General features: G+C 39.2%; 1 pseudogene; it reads right to left on the reverse strand.

The window, feature by feature from the left end:
* Window positions 1–1111: 1111 nt before the first annotated feature.
* On the reverse strand, window positions 1112–2974 carry LOC116863539 (annotated as a pseudogene).
* Window positions 2975–9128: the final 6154 nt, after the last annotated feature.

The following is a 9128-nucleotide window of genomic DNA, read 5'->3' on the forward strand; positions in this document are numbered from 1 at the left end:
GTATTTCTTTGGTATACCAGTGTTCAAAAGGTCCTGGCCAAAAAATGTCTCAAGCAAAACACTGAATCCAGTGTTTTAAGCATCACATTGTTAATTAAGCTTGTGTGAATTTGAGGCCTCTAAAAGAAAAGGAACATGGAATCAGGTAGGGCTGGAGACATTGGCAATGCTTAAGCTGTCAGCAAGTCTGCAGACAGCAAGACCAAATAGTTTTTTTCTGGGATACTCTATTTGAATTATTATTCAATTACTCAGCATAATACATTTTTAAAGAAATAAAATTAAAATGATAAGGAGGTTAATGCTTTATTTGGACTACATGTCATAATTATATTTAGCAAATTCAGATGGTCACAATAAAAATAGCCTACACCATCTGTAGTTATGAAGATAATGATTATCCATCTGGCTTTTTATTTTTGCTGGACAATAATACAGAACTGATGAGCTATAAATGATACTATTTTATGTCATAAAATATGATTTTTTTTCATTTATGTTTAAAAGCACTTACCGCTTGAGTCAAGGTAAGGCTTGTTAAATGATTAAAGGCAATTTTATTATAACAACATGTACTTCTATCATTTAAAAAAAATAAAATGCATGTAAGAAACAGTTTTGTTTTTGTTTTCAACCTGTGAAATTGAGTTATTTTGCTGATGTGAAAAAATAGTAACTAATTTTAGAACACTACCTTCTGAAAATGCCAGACACCCATTTCTTAAATGCATCAGATTTATAGTATGTCCCATCTCAGATTTGGCGAGAGCAAAATTATGCAAATGACTGATTGCTCAGCTGAAACAAAAGGCAATTAACATGTTGGGAACAGCCTATGGAGCAAGGGAGCACAGAGCTAGAAGAAAAGACTTTTTATTTAAAGGCAAAATATCCCCAAGTGGCCCTCTGGCACATGCAATTTCTACTCTCACACTCACCAATATTTACGTGATCTCCCCCTTAATTTCTTTCTTCTTAAAGGGCTGACTGGACAGATTTATTGAGAACGATGTCCATTAAAGAAAAATCTTTCTGTGGTTAAATTTAACTTGTGATAAATTTGCAGAAGTTACAGGTAAAGGGGCTAGCGAAGAAGTCAGCTATGATCCATTTATTTAAAGGTCAAACCAGCTTCATTGTACACTTCGAAGACCTTCTCAGTGATGCTTACATAGGTAGCTGCTCTGATCTGTTCTGTTCAAAACCTAGGTTATACTTTGTGGCTATGTGTGTGATTTGCCTGGCAGAAAACTCCAAATGTAAGCTAAGCCAGAAAGCACATTTTCTTTCTTGGATATTCTGTTTTGGAACCCTGCTGTGGATACAAAGGGAAAAGTTCAATGGTTTTCTCTAAATTTTCTTTCTAAACTATCTTGTACAGACATGAGAACATGGAAGTTAGAATCACTTTCATACTTGAAGGTCAAACAGCCATAGGTGACGTGATTTATATTCTACAGCCACTCAAAGTAAGATATTGTCACTCCTTCAGAATTCAAGTATAGATCAGGAATAACCATAATGCTCCTCTTCAGAAAAATCTTATCAGCTTCTGGAGTTGTTGGTTCATTGGCAGTTTCAACAATGATCTTGGCTTTGACTCTGAGTGCACAGGATTTGGTCACCTGCTTCTCATTGGCAATAGGGATGAGTAGGCCACTTTGCTTGTAAGATGCTTCTTTCCTGGGGCTTTGCCTTGGAGAAATTCAGGATTGATCCATGTTGCAATCTGAGTTCCATAGACTCCCAACAGATTCAGCAACACCAACACATTTAGCAAAATGACAATACAAATATAGACCGCAAAATTGCCAAATCCATAAAAAACAAATATTTTTTAAATAACAAATTTTAAAAAACAAATTTTCTCCAAACACTGGTGTCATTCCTAAAATGCTCATGAAAGAGACTTCATTAAGAAGTTTCAATCCCTCTCTGCTTGACTTATTTCACTCAGCATAATCTCTTCCAGTCCCGTCCATGTTGCTACAAAAGTTGGGTATTCATTCTTTCTGATGGACTCTGAAAAACAATCTGAGGGTTTTGAAGGGGTGGGGGTGGGAGGTTGGGGGAACCAGGTGGTGGGTATTAGAGAGGGCACGGATTGCATGGAGCACTGGGTGTGGTGCAAAAACAATGAATACTGTTAGACTGAAAAGAAATTAAAAAGAAAAAGAAAAAGAAAAAAAACTGTAAAAAAAAAAATAAAAAAAAAAAAAAAAAAAAAACTAAAAAAAAAAAAAAGAAGTTTCAATCCCATGCAAAACACTACAGCCAGTAGCAGAGAGATGTGGGTAGATGCAACCCAGACTGATGGATTTACCAGGATGGCAGGGATGTACATTATTTTACATGCTCTGTGGTGCTGGCATACGTGTCAGCAATCTAGGACATCGCTTGCTTGCAATGTGCCCATGTCTAGGGAAGTCACATCAACGCCAAGACCAAAAAACAAAACAAAACAAAACAAAACAAAACAAAACAAAAACAAAAACAAAAAGCCAAACAACTCTTTTTCGTGAGTTCCATGGTGAAACCCCTTTGATCTTTTCCAATTCATTACTAGTGTAGTTCTTGTTATTAACACCAGCATTAGCCACCCCCACCCCCAAATGGCACATCAGCCACAGTACATTTAGAGGTCACAAGGGAAGCCAAAACTTTTACTTACTTTACATTCATATCTTTGCTATAACAGGAGCGTGCAGTGCTGGCTGTGCTGGGCCCCATAATCCTGGATGACCTCCCTGGCGCTGTTGTCCTGTAGGATGGGGAAGATTAGGCTCAGCAAGTGGTTGCAGGGCTTGAGGATACGCAGGATGCCACGGACCTGGTTCTGCTTCTGCTCCTCGATCTCGCCGTTCTGGATTTGTGACACCAGCTTGCCCTCCAGGATGCTGGCCCTGTGGTTGAAGAAGCTTTCCACTACCTTGAAGAAGTAGCAGGGGCTGTCCCTCCAGCCTGCTGCCGCCATTTCAGCGGCAGTGGTGTTTCGTCCAGGCGGCGCCAGCTCTTGGAGGCTCTGAGGAGGGCTGCCTTTTAAACTCCACACCTTCCCGACAGTCTTCTCCCCTTGGGCCACCCGCCGCCCCACTGGCAACAGTTGGGGGCGCAGCGCAATGCGGCCTGGGACCGCCTGGCAGGACCGGCATCCCCTTCGCGCGTGCGCATGGACCTCTCCTCTGCGGGAGCAGCCGGACTCGAGGTGCTGGGCGGAGGTGGAGCGCTCCGCTCTCTCGGTTTTTGAGGTACATTCGCTTTCTACGGTACATTTTGAGGGCTAGAACTCTCCTCTTCATTTATTTACTTTTATCATTTCTAGAATATCTTCCCATTGCCTTAAGGTTTCCGTCACGTATGTTGGGAAGTTTTCAGTCTACTGGTTGTTCTTTCAATGGCAGCCGTCCGCCTTCTTTCCCAGGCCGAAAAATGGAGGCACGTGACCCAAGGCCCTTTCTTGTCCCATCCTTGGGTCGTTCCTGAATGATGAGGGTGTCTGTATCCTAAAGGAATTCAGCCGGCACCAGCACGCTCCCGGCACTCCAGCCGAAAGGGAGGTGGAGGTGGACCTGAGGCTCTGTGGGGAGGAAATTCGAGGCTCCAGATGTTTGGAGCCTGAATTACAGAGTGTGCTGGCTGCGGCGGCTTGAATCAGCCAGACCGCAGGGCCCTCACCCGGTCGAGAGTGAAAGGTGGAAAGGAAGCTGAACAGGAACCCTCAAAGCGCAAGTCCAGGGCAGGACCACAGTTGCCTGTGCTTAAGGGTGGTGCTGTTAAAAGGTATTTGTCTTTTGTCTCTGTCTGTTTTTACATTTTTCTCTTTGTCTTTGGTTTTCAGTAGTTTATTATGAAGTGGTGAGCTGTGGTTTCTTTTGTATTTATTCTGCTGGAGGTTCATAGTTATTAAACAACTTTTCATCTTCAAACCCACCATTATGCTTTGTGATGCGCAGGTTTTGGGAAGTATATTTGGCAACCAACTTCTTTTAGGTTCTGGCACTGAAGGGAAACTACTTGCTGTTTCTGTTAGCACCCCAGCAATAGCTGGGATTCCACTTTCCAGTTTTTTCTCAGCACTCCCAAAACTAGTTCCCTTATGCCCTCTTAGACATGGCATCAGCAAGAAAGTTCCCCTTCTTGGCTCCACAAGGTCCCTTCTCTGAACTCCTGAGATAGCAACGCAGATGGGCATTGTGCCTTTTCAGGGATCTGAGTCCCCACTCTCAGAGAATCTCTTGCAGGCTTCTAGTGGCTGGCCATCCAAATTCATCTCCTTGTACTCCTAGCCCTAAGGATGGTAGCTACTTCTTGTAATTACTACCTCTGTGTCACCATAATGTCCCCTTTCTGCTTTTCGAAATTTTCTTTTTTGAAGAAATTTCTTATTTAAATTGAATTTAGTTAACATAGGGTAGTATTAGTTTCAGAGGTGATTCATCAGTTGCATTCAACTCCCGGGGCTCCTTATATCAAGTGCCCTCTTTAATGCCCATCACCCAGTTACCTAATCTCCTACCCACCTCCCCTCCAGAAACCCTGTTTGCTCCCTATAGTTATGAGTTTCTTATGGTTTACCTCCTTCTCTGTTTTTATCTCATTTTATTTTTCATTCTCTTCCCCTATGTTCATCTGTTTTGTTTCTTAAATTCCACAAATGAGTGAAATCGTTTGGTGTCTTTCTCTGACTGAGTTATTTCTGTTAGCATCATATCCTTTGGTTCCATCCACGTGGTTGCAAATGGCAAGATTTCATTCTTTGGTGCTGAGTAATATTCTATTGTATATATGTATACCACGTCTTCTTTATCCATTCATCTGTTGATGGACACCTGGGCTCTTTCCATATTGACTGTTGTGGACATTGGGGTGCATGTGCCCTTTTGAATCACTATGTTTGTATCCTTTGCATAAATACCTAGTACTGTAATTACTGGGTCAAAGGGTAGTTCTATTTTTAAGTTTTTGAAAAGCCTCCATACTATTTTCCAGAGTAACTGCTCCACTTTGCATTCCCACCAATAGTGTAAGAGGGCTTCCCTTTCTTCACATCTTCACCAACATCTGTTGTTTCCTGCATTGTTAATTTTAGCCATTCTGACTGGTGTGAGATGGTATCTCATTGTGGTTTTGATTTGTATTTTCCTGATGCCGAGTGATGTGGAGCATTTTTTCATATATGTCTTTATTGGAAAAATGTCTCTTCATGTCTTCTGCCTATTTCTCAACTAGATTTTTTAATTTTGGTGGTGTTGAGTTTGATAAATTCTTTATAGATCTTGATTGCTAGCCTTCTATCTGAGAAGACATTTGCAAATATCTTCTCCCATTCTTTCAGTTGTCTTTTAGTTTTGTTGACTGTTTCTTGTGCAAAAGCTTTTTATCTTGATGAAGTCCCAATAGTTCATTTTTGCTTTTGTTTCCCTTGCCTTTCGAAACGTGACTTGCAAGAAGTTGCTGTGGCTGAGGTCAAAGAAATTGCTGCCTATGTTCTCCTCTAGGATTCTGATGGATTCCTGTTTCACATTTAGGTCTTTCATCCATTTTGAGTTTATTTTGGTGTATGGTGTAAGAAAGTGGTCCAGTTTCATTCTTCTGCACAGGGCTGTCCAATTTTCCCAACACCATTTGCTGAAGAGACTGTCTGTTTTCCATTGGATATTCTTTTCTGCTTTGTTGGTGATTAATTGACCATACAGTTGTGGGTTCATTTCTAGGTTTTCCTTTCTGTTCCATTCTAGGTTTTCCTTTCTGTGTATCTATTTTTGTACCAGTAACATGCTGTCTTGATTACAGCTTTGTAATACAGCTTGATGTCTGGAATTATGATGCCTCTAGCTTTGGTTTTCTTTTTCAACATTACATTGGCTATTCAGGGTCTTTTCTGACCTGAATACAAATTTTGGGATTGCTTTTTGAATTTTTCAATTTCTGTTTAACTATGTTTTCATAAATTATACTGCTCTGTCCCATTCTGTCCTTTCTTTCTGTGACTCTAAACTTATGTTAGATCTTACCATTTCCCACAAGATTTTAATGATTTTATGCTGTATTTCCCATTTTTTGTTCTTGTATTTCTGTGAGAACATTTTCTATTGACCCTATTCTAGTTTATTAATTCTTCTGTACCTAATGTATTTAATTTTGGTTATTATATTTTTCAATTTTAGCATTTATGTTTGATTCTATTTTATAGACTCCAGTTCTCTAGAGAAATTCTCCATTTTGCCATCTATTTACTTGAACACATTAATCAAAGTCATTTTGAAATGTATGTCTAAAGAGATCACAAGTATTGCCAAGGATGTGGGGAAAAGGAAATCCTTGTTCACTGTTGGTGGGAATGTAAATAAGTACAGCCATTATAGAAAACAGTATGGGGAGTCAATAAAAAATTAAAAATAGACCTGACATACCCAGCAGTCCCACTTCTGGGTGTGTATTAAAAGGAATGAAATCATTACCTTGAAGAGATATGTGTACCCACATGTTCGTTGCAGCCTTATTCACATAGCTAATACATGGAAACAATCTAAGTGTCTATCAACAAATGCATGGATATATATACACACAATGGAATAGTATTTGGCCATATAAAGAAGGAAATCATCCATTTGTGACAACATGGATGACCCCTGAGGGTATTATGCTAAGTGGAACCAGACAGAAAACAAATACTCTATGATCTCACTTATGTGTAGAATCTAGAAAAGCCAAATTCATAGAAACAGAGAGTAGATTAGTGGTTGCCAGAGGCTAGGGGTTGGGGAAAATGAAGAGATCTTGGTCAAAGTGTACAAATTTCTAATTATAAATGAATAGTTCTGGGGAGACAATGTATAGCATGCTAACTATATTTAGCAACAGTGTATTATATACATTAAATTTGCTAAGACAGTAGACCATTAATGTTCTTATCATACACACAAAATGGTAACTATGTGAGGTGATGTATATGTTAACTAGCCTTCTTGTGATAATTATTTCACAAGATATACATATATCCAAATCATCTTGTACACGTAAACTCACAATTATCACAGTTATCACATAGTTCAATTATATCTTAATAAAGCTAGAGAAAGGCAAATGTTTGTTGAATAAATGCATGAATGAATGGATGTGAGAAAAAGTTAAAATAAAATGCATATTGATAATGCAAATTAAATGCATATTTAATAACTTCAATATGTAGATAACCCATGAATATGTTTCTGTGGTCTTTTTTTGGTCAGTTGACATTTTTGTTATTTTATTTATTTATCTGTTTATTTATTTACTTATGTTAGTCACCGTAAAATACATCATTAGTTTCTGATGCATTGTTCCTAGATTCATTGTTTATGTACAACACCCAATGCTCCATGCAATACGTGCACTCCTTAATATCCACCACCAGGCTCACCCATTCCCCCACTCCCTTCCCCTCTGCAACACTCACTTTGTTTCTTGGAGTCCACAGTCTCTCATGGTTTGTCTCCCCCTCTGATTTCCCCCAAATTGACATTTTTAGATATAATTGAGATTTTGGCTGGTGTTATCTTATTCTAGAAAAGAATGACTTTTGCTTTGTGTAGGCAGAGGCAAATCATCTTAATGTAATCTAGGACTGAGCTGTTTCAAACTTGTGTTTCTTTTGTTGTGATGGTCTATTTCTTGTTCAGTATTATTTGTAGAGTGTAGGGCTTCCATGACCTACCATACCTCTAACTAGAGAAGTTATTACCAGTCACCTTTTTTTGACAGACCCGGAGCTCCAATTTTGAACTACAGATTTGGTTGGCTTCTTAGCCTCATAGGCACTACTTTTTGCTCATCTAATATTCTTGTCATGTGCTACTTAGGAAATGGCAAATATCTCATGGAAAGAATTGATGCAGAATGTTAGTCTCACCTTAAAAGCATTTTGCTTCTTCTGGGGATCTTGACCCAACAAGTTCTGGCTGCCTTGGTAGTCCTGAATTTCAAGTTTTGTGCCAAAGAGACAAAGGCTTTGAGGATAACATAGAATAGTACAGAATACCAAGCTCATTTCAGTGCACTTTTCTTCCCTCTGAGGTCTTGGTCTCTGACTGTTGACACCCTTGTTAGACATTCCAGTACTTTGAAACAGATGTTTTTGCATTTATCTTCTTCTAGTTCTCAAAAGAAATGTTGATTAGGTACAAGCCAATCCTACATGATCAGAAGTGAGATGTCCATATTCTTTATGACTAAGAAAAAGTGATATTTCTAGAATTATGGCCTAATTTTGAGAACAAAGCTTGTACCTTTCCAAAATACCTTAGTGTGGGCTGTCTTAAATATTTCTCCCTCATTTGGCTCTCTCTCTCTTTTTTAAAGATTTTATTTATCTTTTTGACAGAGAGAGGGAAAGACAGTAGAGAGGGAACACAAGCAGGTAGAGAGGGAGAGGGAAAAGCAGGCTTACTGCTGAGCAGGGAGCCTGATGTGAAGTTGGATCCCAGGACTCTGGGATCATGACCCAAGCCAAAGGCAGACACTTAATGACTGAGCCACCCAGGCATCCCTCATTTGGCTCTTGAAAATCTTTCTCTGGATGTTCTACCTTCATCTCAATGATATTTAGGCATTGTTATTTTATTTTTTTTTAAAGATTTATTTATTTATTTGGGAGAGAGAGAGAGAGAGTGTGTGTGTGTGTGTGTGTGTGTGAGCAGGGGGAAGGGCAGAGGGAGAAAGGAGAATCTTCAAGCAGACTCCCTGCTGAGCATGGAATTGATGTGGGATTCCATCCCAGGACCCTGAGATCATGACATGAGCCAAAATCAAGAGTCAGACACTTAACCAAATGAGCCACCCAGGTGCCTCTAGGCATTGTTTTAATTTGCAGTTCCCAAATGACATTGATGTTGAACATCTTTTCATATACTTATTTGCTATCTGTATATCATCTTTAGTGAGGAATCTGTTATTTTGCCCATTTGTTACACATTGGTGGTTCATTTTCTTATTGTTGATATTTAAAGAGTTCTTGCCCACGGAATGGGAGAAGATATTTGCAAATGACAGTACAGACAAAAGGTTGATATCCAGGATCTATAAAGAACTCCTCAAACTCAACACACACAAAACAGACAATCATATAAAAAATGGGCAGAAGATATGAA

Source organism: Lontra canadensis, unplaced genomic scaffold (assembly GCF_010015895.1).
Source record: "Lontra canadensis isolate GAN:19392208 unplaced genomic scaffold, GSC_riverotter_1.0 scaffold1544, whole genome shotgun sequence".
In the NCBI taxonomy this organism is placed as follows: Eukaryota; Metazoa; Chordata; class Mammalia; order Carnivora; family Mustelidae; genus Lontra; species Lontra canadensis.